We start from the raw sequence: 23,091 nt of genomic DNA on the forward strand, positions 1-23,091 counted from the left end.
CCTCATCCCTCTGTTAATGTTTCTCCTGTTGTACAGAGGCTTTTTATTTTTTAATTGGATGCAATCCCCTTTGTCCATACTTTTGTTTCCTGTGCTTTTGGTATCACAGTCCATCTTGCAATTAATAGTATGAACTAAATTGACTGACCCATTTTCTTTAATTTTAAATTTATGTGTTTTATTGAGGAAACTTAATCAGAAGCTACCACTTCCAACATGTTTGATTATTAACAAAACTAGAGGCCCGGTGCATGAAATTCATGCACGGGGAGAGGGGTGTCCCTCAGCCCAGCCTGCACCCTCTCTAATCTGGGACCCCTCGAGATGTCCGACTGCCCATTTAGGCCTGATCCCAGTGGTCAATTTGCATATTAGCCTTTTATTATATAGGATGTATTAATTTATATTAGTATAACAATGCTGACTACGTATTTGGTAGCAAGAATTAGATATAATAGAGAAGTAGATCACAAATCTTATATTTCTCACATATGTATATGTATATGGTGTTGAGAACAACCAATTAAACTACTAGAGGACTAAGTTGAATATGAGATGTTTATTTAAAAAACATATGTGTTTTAAATTGCAGTTTGAGGCCACATTCATAGCTACTAATTTTGTTTTTATAGTTTCTGACTTTAAAATTATAAAGTATTTGTAGATATTTCCTAAGGTGGCTAGAAAAAAATAAAACTAATTTACATTCAAAATGTTATTTTTATTCACATAGTTTAGCATTTTTTTTCCTTTCTGTTAGGTCAAAGAGGATATTTGAAAGAATATATACAAGATTTGAAGAAAGTTTCTTTAAGAAACTAAATTAAAAGGCATTTTATTTAACTAAATCTTAAAATAGCATTAGAAAACAAAACTATAATCAAACCAAAAAATCTTCAAAAATGTTATCCTCAGTGTATATCACTGAATGCTGATTTGATTAAAAAGAGGTGTCTAATAAACTCAGCAAGAAACATGATAAATTACAAAACCACATCAAGACTAAAACGTGGATTTCAAGTTAACTTCAGAAGCTAAAAAGACATTACACATCCCAAGCCCAGGAGATAGAGTTTTCAACTTCTTTAGTTGATAATATTGCTTTTATGATACCATGATACCCACTTGTATTGAATCCATATATATAACATTCTTAAAGCTATCAATCAAATTTAAATGTCTGGCCCCAAATCCCCCAGACTCAAAGTTACATTTCCCCACATTTGTCAAACCCGTTTATATTGAATTTCCACTTACATGAACCTATTGGTTTCCCTAGTAATGCCGTGTTTTTATAGGCTCTGTCTCTCCCACTTCCTGGTGCCGTAGAGAGGAGGCCGAACATGGAGCAGATGCTTCCAGTGCGCTTCTCTACAAATATCGAATTACTTTGTTTTATCGAAATTTCTGTCTGCTCTTTGGAAATTAGATATATAGTAAGCTTGTTTCGTTTTCTATAGAGTTAGAGCAAAAAGTTGACTGAAACTGTGAAGATACTAAAGCTTCATGAAATATGTAACTTCTATCTGTCTCATCCTAATTTTAATTGTTAGTTTTTAAAAATCTTGCAGATATTTTAGGATAATTCTCCTATTTTAGGGAAAAAAAACAGTGCACAAATTTACTTTCATTTTAGATGGCAAATGTGTGTTGTTTTTAATATACAGACGTAAATTGCAGAGAGTCCATTGTGGGACTGTTTGGCACTAGAGTCCACAGAGTGGCTGTGAAAGATGCGATCTTATAAAAGTGTGGATGTTGATATCACATTGTTTTTGTTGTTCAATCATTCTAGGTCAATCACAAAAATTTACTTTTATTACATTGAAAGAAGAAGATTTCTCACTGTTGTTCCATTTTGCCTGGTTAGAAGGAAAACTTTTTAGAACAGTGGTTCTCAACCTTCCTAATGCCATGACCCTTTAATACAGTTCCTCATGTTGTGGTGACCCCAAACCATAAAATTATTTTCGTTGCTACTTCATAACTGTAATTTTGCTATTTAATATAATAGAAATATTATATTATTACTAAAACTAATGATTATGGGGAACATAGTTTTTATTAATGTGTTGTAGACATTGAAGGTTTTTAGAGATCATTTAGCCCATCTCCCTGAAATCTCATCAGTTGAGATTGGTCTATAATGTAAATATCTGATATGCAGGATATATTTTCATTGTTACAAATTGAACATAATTAAAGCATAGTGATTAATCACAAAAACAATCTGTAATTATATATGTGTTTTCCGATGGTCTTAGGTGACCCCTGTGAAAGGGTCATTCGACCCCCAAAGGGGTTACGACCCACAGGTTGAGAACCGCTGTTTTAGAGTTTCCTAGGTGTGGCTATGTGGCTTTACTATTCAGAGGGGACATCTGCAATTGCATTGGGTTTAATGGATATCATTTGCATTTTTCTTTGATTTCCATAAAACTAGCCATTGAAAATCTGTTTTAAGGATAAATCACATTCAAGAATAATGCATTATATAAAGAATTTTCTATTTCTAGTAAGTAAATATATTAAGAGACATTGTGAACACAGTTATATTCTAAATACTGAGCTTCTGATAAAAGATGAATAAAACAATTTAAGGGCAAATAACATTCCTGTTTCTAGCCAACATTTTGCAAACTCTTTTATGAGGTGTTTGTCATTGTTCTGTGGAAAGGAGGCTTCTTAATTGTTTACATACTAAAATAGAAATTTTTATGTGAATGAGAGAAGTAAAAGTTTCAGAAATATTATATTATTACCAAAACTAATGATTATGGGGAACATAGTTTTTATTAATGTGTTGTAGACATTGAAGGTTTGTAGAGATCATTTAGCCCATCTCCCTGAAACCTCATCAGTTGAGACTGGTCTGAGAGAGGGTTACCTAGAGCTATAAAAATTGTCAAAGGATTGCTACATATCATTCTGTGCTAAAAAACTGACTAGTCAGAACTTCCTGTTTTGAATTCTGCTTCCATTTCTTGACAAGATTCTTATTCATAATTTACTTAATTTTTTAAATTCACACAATAGGGATAAAAATTATCTATATAATGATTGTATAGAGGAATAATTATGCATGAGAATGATGTATAAAATTATTGGAAATTAATACAAAATCAATTAAAACAAACACAAATATGTGAATATATGTAAAAATATATTTATACAGGTAATACATACTCATAAATATCACAATGAGCAACCTGTGAAATAACATACATTAAGTAGAATTGAGAATGTGAGACTATGTATATTCTCCCATTCACATATATAAAAACATAATATTCCAGTAAAAAATATATATAACTGAGAACATATATCTATATATATATATGTGTGTATAGATGTGTATATATCCTTACTTATTCTTCATGTATTTTATTTCATAGGTTGCTCATCAGAATATTTATTATATGAGTATATGTTACCTATATAACTATTATACACAATTCTGAGATTATAAAGAGAAGCTAATCTGGTCATCATATAAGGATATTTACTAACATAACTCTTATGAGACTGAGAATTTAAAGTTTGTAGTCTGCTTAAAAAATTTTTTTTTATTTTTCGCTAAAAGTATTACAAAGGGTATTACATAAGTGTCCTTTTTTCCCCCCCCGCCCTTGACAAGCCCCTGCCCTCCCTTACCCCCCAGTGTCTTATGTCCATTAGATATGGTTATATGGATGCATACAAGTCCTTCGGTTGATCTCTTACTCCCCTCCCTCCTGTCCCCCAACCCTCCCTGGCCTTCCCACTGCAGTCCGACAATCAGTTTGAGGCAGCTCTGCCACTGTATTTATTATTGTTCAAAAGTTTGTAATGGTCTTAATTATCCATGAAAGAGTGAGATCATGTGGTATTTTTCCTTCATTGACTGGCTTGTTTCACTTAGCATAATGCTCTCCAGTTCCATCCATGCTGTTGCAAATGGTAAGAGTTCCTTCTTTTTAACAGCAGCATAGTATTCCATCGTGTAGATGTACCACAGTTTTCTAATCCATTCATCTACTGATGGGCACTTAGGCTATTTCCAGATCTTAGCTATGGTGAATTGTGCTGCTATGAACATCTGGGTGCATATATCCTTTCTGATTGGTGTTTCTGGTTTCTTGGGATATATTCCTAGAAGTGGGATCACAGGGTCAAATGGGAGTTCCATTTCCAATTTTTTGAGGAACCTCCATACTGCCTTCCATAGTGGCTGCACCAGTCTGCATTCCCACCAGCAGTGCACAAGTGTTCCTTTTTCTCCACATCCTCTCCAGCACTTGTCGTTTGTTGAATTGTTGATGATGGCCATTCTGACAGGTGTGAGATGGTACCTCATTGTTGTTTTGATTTGCATCTCTCGGATGATTAGTGACTTTGAGCATGTTTTCATGTGTCTCTTGGCTTTCTGAATGTCCTCTTTTGAAAGGTGTCTATTTAGATCCTTTGCCCATTTTTTGATTGGATTGTTTATCTTCTTTTTGTTAAGTTGTATGAGTTCCCTATAAATTTTGGAGATTAAGCCCTTATCAGATATGACGTTGGCAAATATGTTTTCCCACGAGGTGGGTTTTCTTGTTGTTTTGTTGATGGTTTCTTTTGCTGTGCAGAAGCTTTTTATTTTGATGTAGTCCCATTTGTTCAGTTTCTCTTTAGTTTCAACTGCCCTAGGAGCTGTATCAGTGAAGAAATTGTTTTGGCATATGTCTGAGATTTTGTTGCCTTTGGATTCTTCTAGAATTTTTATGGTTTCCTGTCGTACATTTAAGTCCTTTATCCATTTTGAGTTTATTCTTGTGTATGGTGTAAGTTGGTGGTCTAGTTTCATTTTCTTGCATATATCTGTCCAATTTTCCCAACACCATTTATTGAAGAGACTATCTTGGCTCCATTGTATGTTCATGCCTCCTTTGTCAAAAATTAATTGAGCATATTGGTTCGGGCTAATTTCTGGACTCTCTATTCTATTCCACTGATCTATATGTCTGTTCTTGTGCCAGTACCAGGCAGTTTTGAGAACAGTGGCTTTGTAATACAGCTTGATATCTGGCATTGAGATCCCGCCTACTTTGTTCTTTCTCAGGATCGTTGCAGCTATTTGGGGTCTTTTTTTATTCCAGATGAATTTTTGGAGAGTTCGTTCTAGATCTTTGAAGAAGGCCATTGGTATTTAATGGGAAGTGCGTTGAATTTATAGATTGCTTTGGGTAGTATGGACATTTTAATGATGTTGATTCTACCAATCCAAGAACATGGTATGTTCTTCCATCTGTTTATGTCTTCCTCTATCTCTTTTTTCAACGTCCTGTAGTTTTCTGAGTAGAGGTCTTTAACCTCTTTAGTTAAGTTTATTCCTAGGTATCTTAATTTTTTTGGTGCGATGGTAAATGGGATTGTTTTTCTAATCTCTCTTTCTGAAAGTTCACTATTGGTGTATAGAAATGCCTCAGATTTCTTGGGGTTAATTTTGTATCCTGCTACATTGCCAAATTCATGTATTAAGTCTAGTAGCTTTTTGATGGAGTCTCTAGGGTTTTGTATGTATAATATCATGTCATCTGCAAATAAGGACAGTTTTACTTCCTCTTTTCCAATTTGGATGCCTTTTATTTCTTCTTCTTGCCTAATTGCAATGGCTAATACTTCCAGTACTATGTTGAACAGGAGTGGTGAGAGTGGGCATCCCTGTCTTGTTCCTGTTCTTAGGGGAAATGGTGTTAGTTTTTGTCCATTGAGTATGATGTTGGCTGTGGGCCTGTCATATATGGCTTTTATTATGTTGAGGTATGATCCTTCTATTCCCACCTTTCTGAGAGTTTTTATCAAAAATGGGTGTTGGATTTTGTCGAATGCTTTTTCTGCATCAATTGATATGACCATGTGGTTTTTTTCTTTCAATTTGTTTATGTGATGTATCACATTTATTGATTTACGGATGTTATACCATCCTTGCATCTCTGGGATAAATCCTACTTGGTCATGGTGTATGATCCTTCTGATGTACTGCTGGATCCGATTTGCTAAGATTTTGTTGAGGATTTTGGCATCTATGTTCATGAGGGATATTGGCCTGTAATTCTCTTTCATTGTGATGTCTTTACCTGGTTTTGGTATTAGGGTGATGCTGGCTTCATAGAATGAGCTTGGAAGTGTTCCTTCCTCTTGAATTTTTTGTAGTAGTCTGAGGAGGGTAGGTTTAAAATTATTTACTCCATCCATTATGTCTGAGTCTCTATAATTGCTGGACAGTATCTCTAGAAACTAGGAACACACCACAAATTTTTATAAAGATAAATAGCAAGTCTTAAAAAAGTTGCAGGATTTCTTGCAGTTAATAAAATGATATTGGATAAAGCATTCAAATTACAGTTGAAATAATTTATAAATGAGGATCTAACTTATTTATACTAGTTAACATGTAAGGAGAATATTGGACAAAAATTATAGAAATTGATGGCCATGAAAAGATCAAGAAAGATAATTGATAAAATTAAGGAATCCCTTTAATATTCTTTAACCTTATTTATAATTATACTCAAATTATGCTTAAATTTAAAGACAGAGTGAAATGTAATTTGGCACTTATCACAATTTAGTTGAAATATGTGTATATATACTCAAGTCAATACTTCATTTCTTCTTTACTGTAAGACTTAGCACTGAAAATTTAAATTTTGTTAAATACAAGGTTAAATAAACTTATTTTAATTTATATATATATATTTGTTTTCAAGATAGGCTCCCAGTAATACCTTTTATTTTCCATCATTTATTTAGAAACTTTTCATACCCATACTTTTTAAATTTTCTTATACAAATTATACTCTAGTAGTAAAGATCTTCAAAAATTTTGAACTCAGTTTAGGAAATGTCAACAAGTAGTATGCCAAATCTCATGAATGAGCAACTATGACAGCTTTTTGTATTCATTTTTAAATGACTGCTTCTAAACCCATTGATTCATAATCACATAACAAACATCTATGAAGTGCCAACTACTGTCTGTAATGGAACTAAGTGCGGTTATGGGAAAATAATAAATAAAGTCAGTGCTACACTGGTGGCATTTTATAGCATGCAGGGGAGATTGACATATAAATCACACTTTGATTCAAGCTATCAGTAGAAATGCACAAATTACCATGTGAGCAATAAAGGAGGATGGCTTTTTTATGATGAAAGAACAATGTTCTCTCATACAATTCAAAGACCCAATCCCAGGCCTACCCCATTGGTTAACTCTATATACAATTTATTTCATTAATTTATTCACTCAGCAAACACTTTGGGCATCTTTTATGTGCAGGAGACACAGGCATGAAACCCTACTACATTAGAGTGTGAGAAATTCAAGAACATAGCCAACTAATTAGCTCTGCTGCTACAAACAGTAGAAAGAGGCCCCAGCGAGGAGGGAGAGGGGACTTTTGAACCGTCTCTGGAAGAACAAGCTCTCTAGATTAGGGGTAAGGGGATACAGAAGAGGATGAAGACTGGGTCCTGGGCAAACAGGGAGCCACATGTGCAAAAAAGAGATGTGAAAATTCAAGTGTTTAGGAAAGCTTTTTTACCCAAAATAAAAAGTAAGACATTATTTTCAAGAAAGAGTTCCCTAAGCAAAATTTATACCTTCCTTGTTCCTGCCCAAGTTATAAATCTCATGTTAAAGATGTACAAGAAATTGGATATAAGCATAGTGACCTAATAATGAAATATACATTTTTAAAATAGCATAAAAGGAATGATATTGATTTTTTTTTATTTTGTAATTGAGGTATAAGTCACATAAACCAAGTTAATATTGTGCTCAGCTCCGTGATTTTTTTAACTTATATAAGCACTCATGTAACCACTGACCAGATTGTGTACACAGCATTTTCAGCATGCCTCCTTCCTCATACTTCATCTCCAATTCACTACCTACCTACCCAATGTAATCATTAGTCTGAATTCTATCACCATAGATTAGTTTTGGCTGTTTATGAAGTTCATTTAGATAAAATCATATGGCATGCATTCTGTTATGCCTGGCTTCTTTCAAACAAAAGTTTATGATTCATCTTTGCTATGGCAGGTATCAGTACTTTGTTTTTCATTTAATTTGTGCTATATTCCATTGTGTGAATGTACCACAATCTAGTTATCTATCTTATTTCATGTTGATGACCATTTAGGTTATTTCCAGTTTGGGGCTCTTAGAAATAAAGCTGATGTGAATATCTCTGTAGTGGATGTCAGCATACATTTCTGTTGGGCATATACCCCACAATGAAATCCTGGGTCATGTTTAGCTGAAGTAGGTATTAAATGTCATTATTTGGTGAGTTAAATTTTTCTTATAGCAAAACAAATAATGCTGATGGTCACTACATTAGTTTACTAATGCTGCCATAACAAAACACCAGAATGGGTGGCTTAGACAACCTCACCGTTCTGGAGGCTGGAAGTCCGTGGTCAAGGTGTTGGCAGGTTTGGTTTCTCTGAAGACTCTCTCCTTGGCAGCTTTCCCTCTATATCTCATGTGGCCTTTTCTATGTGTATTTCTGCTGAAATGAGCTTCTGCATGACAGGGACACGTTCTACGAAATGCGTTGTTAGGTGATTTCTTCTTTGTGCAAACATTTATAAAATCCTAGATGGTACAATCTACTACACACTGAGGCTAGATCAGTGGTCGGCAAACTCATTAGTCAACAGAGTCAAATATCAACAGTACTTCTTCAAAATAGACTCGCCCAGGCCGAAAACGAACTTCTGCGCATGGGCCACGAAGTTTCAATCGCACTGTACACGCGCCCGCACGTGGTATTTTGTGTAAGAGCCACACTCAAGGGGCCAAAGAGCCGCATGTGGCTCGAGAGCCGCAGTTTGCCGACCATGGGTATAGCCCATGGCTCTGTAGGGGAGGAAAAATACTTCTGGATTCTTAGCTGATGCATCCCTGTAATAAGACAGATTAAGAGGAATAAATCTTGCCACCAGACCTCATCCTCCCTTGAGGGTCCCTGGAAATGCTTTTCCTCCGGACACCACAAGAACCCCACTTCCACTGGCAATAAAATTTTCCTGAGCTCCTAAACTTCCAAATCTCTTAAATGTCCCCCAAATTATGTACTTCTATTGCCTTCTCTCTCTACCTACCCTCACTCTGGGACCCAACAAGGTCTAACTTCTCTTGCTACCTCTTGGATCCCTCTTCTCCCTTTCTTCTGATGGAAGAACTTTATATAGTCATGGTAAATTGGTCGGAGTGTAACAATGCTTGCTCTAATTGATTATATACTTTCTAGTGAAAAACACTCTTCGTTAATATATTAAAATACCACACCACAATAAAACTAATCACTAAACTTTAAGAAGTGTGTATTGTAGAGCAAAGCTAACCTCGCCAGGAGGCTTCATAGAGTGTCCAGGAAGATTCGGAGAAATTGAATTTTTAACCTAGATCTAAAGGTTACGTGGGAATCATCTGGTAGGAGGGTTGCATGTATATGAGATTGTCCTTAATTAGGGAGGAGGTTGGTGACTCTGAGAGGGCAAAGTGTGATTGGAGGGTAAAAAGCAGTGGGGAAAGGTGTTAGGGATGAGGCTGTTGAGTAAGGTAAGGGTGATATTATGCGGTACCCTAATGTGTATGTTATAAATTTTGGTCTTTGACTTAAAAATAATTGAAAATTGTTAATGGTTTTCATCAGATTTGACTTTCTAAATGATACTTAAATGAAAAGGTGTTAAAGAGTGTCCAAGGCAGATGCCGAAAAGCCAGAGATCTTTTGTTGTTGTTAGTTCCTTTCTAACAACAAAAACAAGAATACTTTTGCTGTGGATTGATGGAATGTGAGAGTATACCAGGTGCCAAACACTAGGTACCTTTCCCATTATTCCATTGAATTTTCACAGAACAACAAGCCTCATGTTAAAGGTGAGGAAAATGAATGAGAGATTATAGAATTCAAACCCAGGCAATCTGCACCAGAGCCCATGTGCTCAGCAAGTGCAGTGTTTAGTTTCAGGTAAAAGAAAACTCATTGCAAAACATTACCTTTCCTTCCCCAGACCTTTATAATCAATAGCAGGCATGAGTAAGATGGTTATAAAGAATTAACAATAGAAGCTATAAACAACATAATCTATCTTTATGTAACTATTGTGTTTCCATTTAATCAAAAGTATCTATTTTTACATTCAATATTATTTTGTATTAGTTTCATTCATGTAACTATTAAAACATCTAGAATGCAAATCTAATTATATTTAATACAAGATTTACTTGAACTTGCAAGCTTCACTTTTTGCTACTTTATCTATTTGAAAAATACAGTGTTATACCTATATTAGTAATGATCTATTTTTAATATCAAATATTTTATAATAACTAATATTTAAATAAAATTACTAAATTTGAGGACTTTGTGTATTTTATTACTCCATTATTTTTTGAGAATTCTACCATCTACAATATTAAAAAATAATTATATCCCACATATTATATTGAACACTCACCTCTCTATAAATGAAATCATTTACTTTTCACAAAATCACTCTATATCACTATACTGCTCATTATTTCCAACCTCATTCAGTGCAGGTTAAAGGTGTAATTTCCTTTCAAGTTCAAATAAATAGAATGCTAGAGGAAGTCCAACATTTGTGAATAAAATTATTCTTTATCATAAATGCCTTGTATCATAAAATATTTAGAAGTATCAGAATAGGCTCTTTTACCATCTTAACTACAGTTCATAAACACAGGATATAGAATCTCAGAGGTGTTCTTGTTTAATATCAACAATTGAAAAGTGAACCACAACATCTGCTGTTGGTGAATTTTCTCCCCATGATCTCTCTTTTCGTTTTCAAACTGGGTTGTGTGGAGGCTAGAACTTTCCTTTTAATATGTAGCCTGTTTCCTCCCTTTTCACTTTGGTTTGAGTAACGCTATCCTATATAATAAAGAGCTAATATGCTAATTAGACCAAACAGCAGAATGACCATCCGGATGACCTTCTGTACAAAGTCTGGGCTGCGAGGGCCGGCCAAGGCAGCAGGGGCTGTGAGGGCCGAGCCCCTTGCGTGAATTTCGTGCATTGGGCCTCTAGTGAATTTATATTTGACTATGAAAAACTATAGTAGAAGAAAAATGCTAAAAATATATTGAGTGAAGTTAATAATAAAGTTTTGTAAAACCTTTTACTAAGAGCCAAATATTTTACAATTGATTTAATAGTTCTAGTTGTAATCCAACTCTATAGCATAGTAACTCAATTTCTGGAAGTCTTTCTAATTCTGTACACATACACACATGCACACACACACACACACACACAAAAAAAAACCAACCATCAGATCTTCTCTTTAAAAAGATGTAAAATATGTATAAAGGAATATAGGGTAATACACACACAAGTAAGAAATGAAAACATCCTGTGATGGTTGCATCAGATTTTTTGATACCAATAATATTGAAATCAATCCTCCATGTTCTCCTCTCTAGTGTTATATCCCAGAGGTAATAATTATAATAAAATTTGAGGCTAAGCATGCTTTATATTTTAGTAATATAAATATCACAACATGCATATCTAGATATGTATATTTATGATTTTAGTTGACATAAATTATTTCAAAACTGTATAAAATGTTTTACACTTTCTTTAATTATTTCAATATTATGTCTGAGACCAATGTTGATATACATAGTTTGGGTTTCTAAATGTTGACAGGTGTATACTATTCCATTGTTTGGTTATGCTGTGATATGCTTCCGTTTCTCTTCTGATAGATGTTGAGTTGCAAGGCTTCAATAAAAATCCTTGTACATGTATTTTTTTAGAATATATAGTAAATATTTTGTATAGTATTTTCTTATGATGTACCCATAAGTGTGAATTTTAAGTCACAAGGCATACACATTTCAAAAACAATACATACTAAATTGCTCTCCAGCACTATTGTAGTAATTCCACCAGTTCTCCTTTTCTTTGTCAATGTCTTGCTAATTTTATTGACATTGCATTGTCTGCTTTGTCTATTTGGCTTTCTTTATATATGAATCTGAAAAATATAAAAATAAGAAATTGATAAAGTCTATGTTTAAATTTGTCATAAGAAATCCTACAAAAAACATATATATAATACATAAACACAGACAACAGTGTGCTGATAGGCAGAGGGGGAGGGGGAGGAGCTAGGTGAGGTAGGCAAAGGGGGGATAAATAGGGGCAGAAAGAGACTTCACTTTGGCTAATGGGCACATGGTGGAGTATGCAGATGATATTTTGTTGAGTTATACACTTGAAACCTGTTTGGTTTTATGAACTAATGTCACCCAGATAAATTCAACCAAAAAAAACAACACAAACACACACACACACACACACACACACACACACACACACAAGAAATTACTACATTCACTGGGTGTACTCATCCATTATAATTATTTTAATATAATCAATATGCTAATGAGTCCCAAATCCATATCTTAACTTTAGGTCTCCACATTAGTTTCATATCTATACAAGTAATTGACTATCAGACTGCTCAGCTTGAATGTCTACTAGCTAGCCCAAACTTAACCTGTCCAAGGTAGTGGGCTTTTTTCTCCCCAAACCACTCCTCTAACAGTCTGCTCCATGATAACCTTCCAACATTGTCTCCAGCCATCATTAACTCTTCATTTTCACTGATATTTCACATAAAATTCATCATCAATTCAGACCCCATTGGCTCTACTTTTCAAAATACTGTAGAACTAACATTCAGTCACTTCTTCATATCCCCACCATCATCACGCTCACACTCCACTTGGAAGCCACTGCATCTCTTTCCTGATTGTTGTAGTGGAATCCTAAATTGCCTACTGCCTCCATCCTTGCACACTACACCGTCTACTCTCAAAATAGTAGTGTTCTGCTAAAACGTCATTCCCATTATGTCATTCAGCTGCTCAAAGTCCTCCAGCTCACTCAAATTAAAGTCCCCAAGTTTTGCATGGTGTTCAAGGTCTTACCTGAACTTGCCTCCATTACCTGTCAAATATAATGTCTCCACCTTCGTTCATGCAGCTACAGCCGCATTGCCGCCTTCACTGTTCGTAGGACACAGACTCATTCCCACGTGGTACCGTGGGGTGGGACACTTCCTCCAGCTTCCACAGGCTCTACTCCTATGTGCCACTTAGGTCTCCTCAAAAGCACCTCTAACATGCTTTTGAGCCTCTATATTTAAAATTTCAACAACCCCCCGCCCCCACACACACACAGCACACCCAGACTATTATATACCCCTTTCCTTCCACTATTTATTTTTCTCCTGAACACATTAATAGCTAATATACAATATATTTTACTAGCTCCTCAGCCCTTAGCACAGTGCCTGAAACAACAGATACACTTGCTAAATGTTTGTTAATTTAATGAAATATATATGCCAGTGAATGTTCCACTTCTACCATGTTTTAAGCCACATCACACATACATTTAAAATGTATACATTTAAAAGAATGCACCTATTTATAAATGTTAACTTACTTTGGAAATGAGTTTCTGAAGTAATTTTTTATAATATCTGTGAAGCAGTATTTTTAACACAATTTTCATTGGCTTTAATGGCCATTAGGTTTTTGTCATTTTTATATGATTTTATAGTGCTCCTAAACAGAAGATGCCACCATATTCCTCTTTGTATACTAGTATAGTGAAATGTTTTGCATACTAAAGTAGGTATTTAACTATATAACCATTAATATCTTTTTAAAAATGCAATTAGACTGTATCTAGCTATACCAAGGGATTCTTTGATATATTAGGCAGAGGATACCTTTCATGATGTAAATAAAACATTATTACAGTTTCTTTGCTTTCTGAAAAAGGATGTTTATTCAACTATGTTTTTCTTTATGTTTATATGATGCTAATTTGCCAACACAGCAACTTTTCCCTAGCTAAAAATATTACCAATATAATATATACATTTTCAAGCCTTTGAATGCGTCAAGGAAATGCAGAACGCATTACTGAGAAGTAGATGAGCATTGAATTTATTTGAAAATGGAAGCACTTAACATACCTGCTGTGCAGCCATCATTAGAGTGTGGTAGGCTGTAGTTTTAGGCTCAGTTTTGCTCACAGTACCTAACTCATTATAAATTTACCCATATTTTCTTTAATTTAGTAGCATTTACTTTTCCCCATCATCTCCTGCCTTTAAACTAAGCGAACCACAAACTTTTGATTATGATCTTGCAGCCATCGAAAACTTGGAAAATATAATCACAATTTAAAATTAACTCTTTGTCTTTAGGTTGAAGAAATGCTTTGAATTGCATATCTCCCCTTAACCACAGGTGATATTTCATAAGTTTAAAGTACAGTCTCAAAAAAGGGTACTTTCAAATAATTTTCCATGCCTTCATTCAGCAGGTAACCCAAACCTTCCTAATCCCCAAATGCTGCACTTCAAAGTTATGCTCAGGGAAAAAATATTGAAAAGAACAGCCTCTCTTTCCAGTTGATTTAAAACATCACTAGCTTATTTTCAGTACACATATGGAGTTACTTTTAAAAAGAAATCTTGGAATAATGCCAGGCTACATACAGGAAAGTCTTGTCTCCAGAGAGAGCTAAAATTCATTATCTGAGCTTTGGGACGCCCATGTTCCTTCAAAATGTGGACATATCTTTGTTCCTCCGTGATTAGTGATAGGAGTTTGACTTAAAATAAGAGACTACTCCATGTGTATTTAGAGTCTAAAGAAACCAAATGATTGTGTTATTTTGAATTGAAACTGATTAATAATCACACACTTAACTATTAGTGATGTGCTAGTTTTATAACAAACTACAGAAATTTTTGAAAGTTGAAGTCATTTACAAAAATATAACACTTGGTATGTGTTTATCAGTAACATAGATCAAAGGTAAATTTTTGGACCTTTTATCTTCTTTCTTTTCTCATTTAGTGGTTGGCTTCTCTCATTTAAATCCATCTGATTTTTGTTGTTGTTGTTGTTAAGAAAATATCACTTAAGTCCAAGAAAGCAAAGGACAATATAATGATTTCATTATTGTTGTTAGTGACCATTTTATGATAATAATGACTCAAAAATTAGGTCTATTTTTGATGCATAAAATAAACCTATCAAAGTGAGCAACAGTGTTACAACTTCAGAATAAAACAATTAAAATCAAAATATTAATTTCAGTAACAACCTGTAACATTCCATTGTCAAATATCAAAAAATGAAAATTATTTTCTAGATTCCTTATGTATGTAATACATTTTAGTCCCCCCCCCTCTTGTTTTTTGGTGAAATGGTAAAATTCCAATCCTCATAATTGGTGAGGAGGAGCCTATCAATACAAAACAATTAATATAATTAATATAAAACAAATTAAGTAGACACAGAACATGTCCTAAATATGCAATACTAACATGGGCAGTGAGTCCATAACATTGAACAGGTGTTAACAACTGCATCTTTAAAATCCACCTAACACCTAGAAATAATAACTGTATTTTGTTGTATGCTGAATTAAAAAGCTACGTGACTCCTTTATCCCATTTTTAATTATTCAGGAGAGAAAAATGTAGAAATGCAGAAATCACTCAAGTGAAGAGAAAGCTTTAGTAGGTCATGGGTGGGAGGGCATTTTCTATTACATATGAGCATGACCTGTCCTAGGAGTTTTTAAACACTTTGATTTTGTCCACAAAGAAGGCCTGGACACTTTCTGCATCTGCATAATGTGATAAAATCATGGATTATGAACTTAGTGATGAATTATTTCAAATAAAACCAAAGCACCGGCTCTATTTGAAAGACTGATGGTAGAGCCAGGCAGGAATCCTTCAGTAAAATGGATTAGAGCGCTCTGAGCTGCAAGGGATCAGTGGCGAGTCCAGCATATTTTAGGGCTGTGGCTCTTCGAGAAATGAGCCTGGATCACTTGAGCATCACCAATCCTAGGCCATATTTTTATTTCCTGCCTCACCTTTGTGCGGCTTCCAAGCCTGTGGGTCCAGCTGATTTTTAAGGCAGTGGATGAGACACAGAGGAGTCAGGACTGTCCTACCTCAGCCATTCATGAGCCCTCCAAGGCCACTGATACTGAAAGAGTACGGAGAATAGACCAGCTACCTTCTTCATCCTCTTCCCTTGGGCCTGTGTCCAGTTCACCTTAGCTAATGATTCTCTGTGCCTGGAAAACTACGGCACGCTTCCTCCCTTCATTCTGAGGAATCATAAGACCTAGATGAAACATAACTGTCCAAAGAATTCATTTCAGCCATGTTAACATTTCAATAATGAAAATAAATGGAACTATGAGATCTGAATAATGTTATGATATTAAATATGATAATAGTTTACAATGTTTAAACACCATTATTAATTTTTAAACTGTGATTTTTAGAAAGTGTATATAGCATGGGTCTGGGGTAAAGCTATATAGTTTATTACTGAAATCTGTGTTTCTGATTCTAAAATTGGTAAAGCTTTCTAAGTAATATTTCTCCCATTTCCTTACATAAAAACACCTTTTTTTCCTTTGAAGATATTTTTTATTTCCACTTAAATAGAGTATGTATTTATATACATTTAAGAGACACATCCATTTATAACACTCTAGTAATGTGTTTTGGTGCCCAAACTATTTTTAACTAACCCATAATTGGGCTAAGGTTTGCCAAAATAAATAAATACTTATAGTTTTATAAACCGTAAATAACTAAACTATCACTAGATTCAAAAAGAGTGATGTAAAGCTATTGAAAGGAATACATTAGGTTAGGAAACATTAGATGTATGTGCTACAAATAGCTAATATTTATTGAAAACTTACCATGTTTCCATCACTATGCTATGATATGCGTTATCTCATTTAATCATTGCAGATTTTGAGAGAGAGTTAGAGGGTAAGTCATTGACAAGATTACATAGAGGGCAAAGCTAGAACTTAGGCCCAGACCATCTGAAGGGAGAATACTGTTCTGGTACCATAATGGTGACTGGGAAAATTCTAAGGTATGACTTCCAGGTCAGAGAGGGTGTGTTTTAGGACTGTAGTTATACAATAAATGCTTGTTTAATCGGATTTATGATATGTATCCTACTCTGAAACTATGGAGTCTCTTTTGTGTGGCAGCCATGTGCAGAGTGCAAAGATCAGTGATATGTAATCATGTTCCTCACAGAGCGAACCCTGAAAAGTAGACTTTTTTTCTGTTAAGGGCCAGATGGTGAAAATTTAAGCTTTTGGGGTCAGATAGTATCTCAAAATTAATTGTCTTTGTCATTTTTAGCATGAAATTTGCCACAGAAAATCTGTGAATGGATGAGCATGGCTATGCTCCAATAAATCTTTATTAAAGACTCTGAAATTTGAATTTCATATCATTTTCAGGTTCACTAAATATTATTCTTGTTCTTATTTTTTTCAACAATTTAAACATATAAAAATCCATCGTAGTTCCCAGGCCATACTAAAACTGGCATTGGGCTGAATTTGACCATGAACCAAGGTTGACCAGCTCGCCACATATGACTATTGAATACTTAAATTTAGCGAGTCTAGTGGATATGAGCTGTGAGTATAAAATAAACACCAGATTTTAGAGACTTAGTATAAAAAATTATAAATGTTCCATTTAAAAATTATCAATGTCTCATTTATAATTTTTATTTTGATATTTCTAAAGAATAAACTTTTGATGTGAGTTGAATGTTATTCAAATTAAATTCACCTGTTTTGGGTTGCCCCCCCCTCCTTTCTCTTAAGTCCTAGAAAATTTAAAATCACACATGTGGATCACATTATATTTCTATATATTTCTACAATGCTACTTTAGAGCTAATAATATTGGGAGGTAAACAGATACCTGCTATATATAGATTTGTAAGAATTTAATGATTTATTAGATATTGAAGTAGAATAAAGGAGTCATTAGAGAAAAATTGTAAAACCTGATCAAGTTTCAAAAGTAGAATAAATATTTTCCAGACAGAAAACGAAGCAAAGCATTTACGATGCAGATATGTATGTTATTAGTATATGCCTGGGGAATAAACATTGCTTATTGCTAGAAAAATAAAATGTGATAGGAGAATGGCAAAACATGATATTCTACCAGATCATGATCAAGAAGATCAAGGTGAAGGAGGGTCCTGTTTGCCACCCTGAGGATCTGAAATTGTGTCTGAAAGATTAAGTCACTGACAAGTGTTAGGCAGCGATGGGCCCTGTCAGGTCACCTGGAATTGTCAGGTTAGATGGTTAAAGGGCCAGAGGACTCAGAAATAAGTCTCATGTTTCTAGCTTGTGTCATTGGGAGAACAATAATGTCACCTGATGACAAATAAACGTAGCACTAGAGAATACTGTTTTCTGTGGCATGGTTGTAGGTTTATTGACTTACTCGATTTGTGGAGGGTGATATAGGGGTGAGCTGAGACAATGGGAAAAAGTTCAAGTTTAGACACATGGAAACTTAGCAATTGAGTAGCAGTAATTTTTCTGATATGTGGACATTTCAGCTTAGAACCCAGACAGGACTGAGGAGGGTCATAGATTCACAGGTACTGAAAGCTGCAAAGTTACTTAACAGGTTGGGAGTCAGTCACTTGCCAGATGCTTGAGTTCCTTGACTAACAGGCATTCTAAATAGGCATCTTCACGAAGACTGAATGTCCCCAGTACCAGGAAAGTCATCACCACCGTGACATACAGGCATTATGACTATCAGAAAGGCAGGCTTTGTGCTTAACGTCAAAATCACGAACCATTCAGAAATCCTTCCACAAGCCGGGCCCTCACCACATTTAATTTCAGGAATCCTAATTAGCTATAAATTTTCCAATGACTGTGCTATTGTATGGATGGGGTAAATCACTGGTAATTAGAATGCTCCCAAGGACAGAATTCTTTTTTGGAGGAGTACTCAAAAAGGGTAAAGTTGCCTAGCCAGCATGGCTCAGTGGTTGAGTGTCGACCTATGAACCAGGAGGTCATGGTTCGATTCCCGGTCAGGTCACATGCTCAGGTTGCAGGCTTGATACCCAGTGTGGGGCATGCAGGAGACAGCCGATCAATGATTCTCTCTCATCATTGATGTTTCTATCTCTCTCTCTCCCTCTCCCTTTCTCTCTCTGAAATATAAATATAGGGTAGAGTTATATATGACCCTTTTTCATTGTGGTGAGCATGTCAGATGGCTCATGACTTCAAATACCAATGGGACATCTCTGCCTTGATTGTCTGACCTACTCTTCAAGCCTAATATGCCAACAGAAGATTTTTCTTCTCCAACTGCAAAAATGATGTCCTTTCCCTTTTATGGGTTAATGACACAATCATGTCCATCCAGCACATCAAGTTAAAAGAAGCCTGTGTCATTTTGCTCAAGGGACTAATGAACTATTATCCTTTTAACTCTCTATCAAATCCTTTCCGTCTGCTTTTTCTGCAGCCACTTTCTTTTTCTATTGTCTAAAGTTTTATATTAAAGTTTTACATTAAGTCTCCTTTTTCCCCAAGTGACACCCCCCAGCCATTCCCACCCTGGGCAAGCCCCCACTGCCCCAGTGTCTGTGTCCATTGCTTATGCTAATATGCATACACACAAGTCCTTTGGTTGCTTTCTAAGGAAGACCAAAAAAATCAGATCTGAGAAACAATTATGGAATAAGAAAGTTTTGCAGCCACTTTCTTATCTCATAATTATTTTCATGGTTTTTATTGTCTCTCCAACTAAGATCTGATTTTTCGGTCTTCCTTAGATAATCCTTTCAGCACCTGGTCTTTGGGAGAGGTGTTTCAATGTGTTCCTTTGATACCCCATGGTCCCATGGGCAGCAATGGTTTCCAGGGCAGGAAGTCGGAGGGGGCGGGAGGAGAGCCACCGTCTCAAGCTTTGGATTCTATTCCAATGAGTGTGGTTCTTTTTCTTTTCATTTTTGGACCTGCAAGTAAGACTTCCTGTACTGTCATTGTTCCACTATTTAGAAAGTTGGCCAATTATTTCATCTGGTTTCAAAATACTTACCAACTTAATTTCCCTCCTCTTTCATTTCTCTTGCAATGGAGTTGTAATAGACGGTAAAATAGAAGATTCTGTGGAGAAAGCAAAAGTGTGAAAGATTTGAAAGGCAGAATGTACTACAAGGACAAGGATGAGTTTTGCTATTCTAGGGGCATGGCCCAGATCAGGGACATGAGGAAGGGATGTAGTTGAGAGAGAGAGTTGTAAGGTCACATCTTCAGAGAGAAATGCACAGTGTTACTATTCCCCTTTCTAAAATGGGGAGAGCTGTGGGTACTCCATTTTTATCTTATGCCTTGTGAGAGGGCATTTAGAGGTCTGTGGAAGGTATCTGTGTTCTTAAACCTAAGTGGGGCCCGGGGAGTGGATTGGTGCCTGATTCACCCCTGTGAAAGCAGTAAAATACAAATGGAGGCAAGCCTGGCCGGTGTGGCTCAGTTGTTGAGCATCAACTAATGCACCAAGAAGTCATTGGTTTGATTCCTGGTCAGGGCACATAGCCAGGTTATGGGCTAGATCCCCAGTAGGGGGCATGCAGGAGGCAGCCAATCTATGTTTCTCTCTCATCGATGTTTCTCATCTGAATAGCTCAAAAATAGAAGTGTTGAACTCAATTTTTCACCAAAGATGAGGGAGGAAGTAACAAATTAAGGCATTCAAATTTTAGCTGATAAACCCTATTAGTATTCCAGAATCAGATATTCTTTAGCTCCAAACAATGTAGAATTATAATACATTTATAATAACAACAATAACAACAATGTAAACATTTATAGAAACTTCTATTCCAAGAGTGAAACCACTTAGGTATGCAGCAATAAGCTAAATTTGAATCTAAAAGCATATGACCTGGTCCTTAATTTTGATTGCCTATACTGTTTAAATCTTTGTTTTCTTTTGGAATTTAGCATGCTTGAGAATTTTTTCCTTCCATATTAATGCATTTATCCAATTTGAATTCAGCTATTTTAGAAACTCATGTGATGGCCTGCTTTGCAGCTTGATAATAGTACTTCTCTTTTCAATATAATTACAAATATCTATAATGGCATCTTTTCTAAACCAATGTTAATAAAAACAAACATGTTTGTTCACACAGAAACAATAACAGCAATATCACCAAGTTGAAAGTACCTGTGTCCTTTTGTTATAGGTTTTTATGCCAGAGTCTCTTTTGTTTTTTCTGGGCTATTGGCTATTTGTGTACCTTATAGTTTCAGTTTTCAGTTTTTATTTTTGTTTTTGTTTTTAATTCAGCAGATGAGTTGCAATGTCAAGGTTATTCCTCTTACAAGGAGGAATTAGTTCAGGTGTTGAGATTGTTTGGAAATTCTGAACAAAATAATATGAGATGCCTAAATTTCCAAGCCATTAATAATAAATTAAATATTAGGAAGTTGACCTAGAAGTATGTTAGGGTTTTGTTATACAAAAATGAGATTTTCCTCTTTGATTCATTTGAACATTTTTATTTAAAAGATTACTCTAAAAAATGGTTTGTTTGTTTTTTCATATCACACACATGCAAAACTTTACATACTGGAAATTTATTGTTAAAAAGATATGTTACTAGAGGCCCGGTGCACAAAATTCATGCATGAGGGATGTCCCTCAGCCCAGCCTGCACCCTCTCACAATCTGGGACTGCTAGCTCCCAACCACTCGCTGGCCTGCCTGCCTGATTGCCCCTAACTGCTTCTGTGCTTCTGCCTGCCAGTCTGATCAATGCCTAACTGCTCCTCTGCTGGCCCGATTGCCCCCAAGTGCCCTCCCCTGCTGGCCTGGTCACCCCTAAATGCCTTCCCTACCCTGCTGGCCACCTTTGGTGGCCATCTTTGACCACATGGGGGTGGCCATCTTGTGTGAGGGTGTGAGGGTCAATTTGCATATTACCCCTTTATTATATAGGATAGCATTTTTCAGTGAATTCAGTAATTTTTGAATATTTCAGTAGTATGAAGGAGGTTGTGGGACACATTGAAATATTGTCAATATATTACTTAATTCATTCACCAAATATTTATTGAGCACCCAGTATGCACTGTGCATAATTCCAATTTCAAGGGATTTAAAGACAATATTACCCGCCTGCATGGATGGATTTCATATTTCAGGGAAGGAATATACTCCAGTAACACACTTCGTTTTTTAATTTTTTTATTGACTTTGAAAGAGTGAGGAAGGAAGAGGGAGAGAGAGAGAGACATTGATCAGCTGCTTCCAGCTTGCCCCCTACAGGGGTGTCTAGCCTGCCACCCAGGCATGTGACATGACCGGGAATCAAACTGGCAACCTTTTGGTGCACAGGACGACACCCAATCAATGGAGCCATACCAGCCAGGGCTCCAGTAACACCCTTTAAACTACAACATTAAAAGGACTACACTAGAAGCATTCATTGTGCATTTTTTGATCAAATGTTCTATTAGTTTCAGAGTTCTGAGAGTGTTCTTAAAATGTCAAAAGCAACTAGCTACTTTTGATGATTAACTTTCATCAAGAATGTGAAAAAAAAGAACCTGAAAACAAATATCTATACTTATGTCTACATAACCTACTCAAACTGAAACCAAAGAAAGTTTTAACCGCAATTTTAAAGCACCTGAGAAGTCAGCTTTTCGTGGGCTCAATAATATAAGTTGAAACACTGCTGTGCTGGCGGGCATTCCTGTAATACAATTTCTTTGACTTCTCTTTGAGAAAAAGAAACCTTTCTTTTCGAAGGCACTTCAATGTAGCATGTTAATTCAGCATTAATTATAGAACATGTCAAACTGTATTTCAGTCAAAGCTCCCTGTAAGTCTCCAGAGCTTTCTTAATGACAGTAATTATAGGTCATAAAAAGAGTCGTCTAAAATTAACATTTCTCTCATGTCTTGATGGGGAAATGTACATGGCTGCACAGTACAGATGTTTTGATTAGTAAAATTTACACTTCCTTTCTGGTTTCAATGCCTGTCAAACTTCCCCGTGCTCCACGCAGGGCGCTGCATCGCTCATCTCTGTGAAGAGATAAAGGCACATCAGAGATGGTTGTAGACGTTCTGAAAATG

The sequence above is a fragment of the Myotis lucifugus genome, unplaced genomic scaffold, assembly GCF_000147115.1.
Source record: "Myotis lucifugus unplaced genomic scaffold, Myoluc2.0 scaffold_27, whole genome shotgun sequence".
NCBI classification, from domain to species: Eukaryota; Metazoa; Chordata; class Mammalia; order Chiroptera; family Vespertilionidae; genus Myotis; species Myotis lucifugus.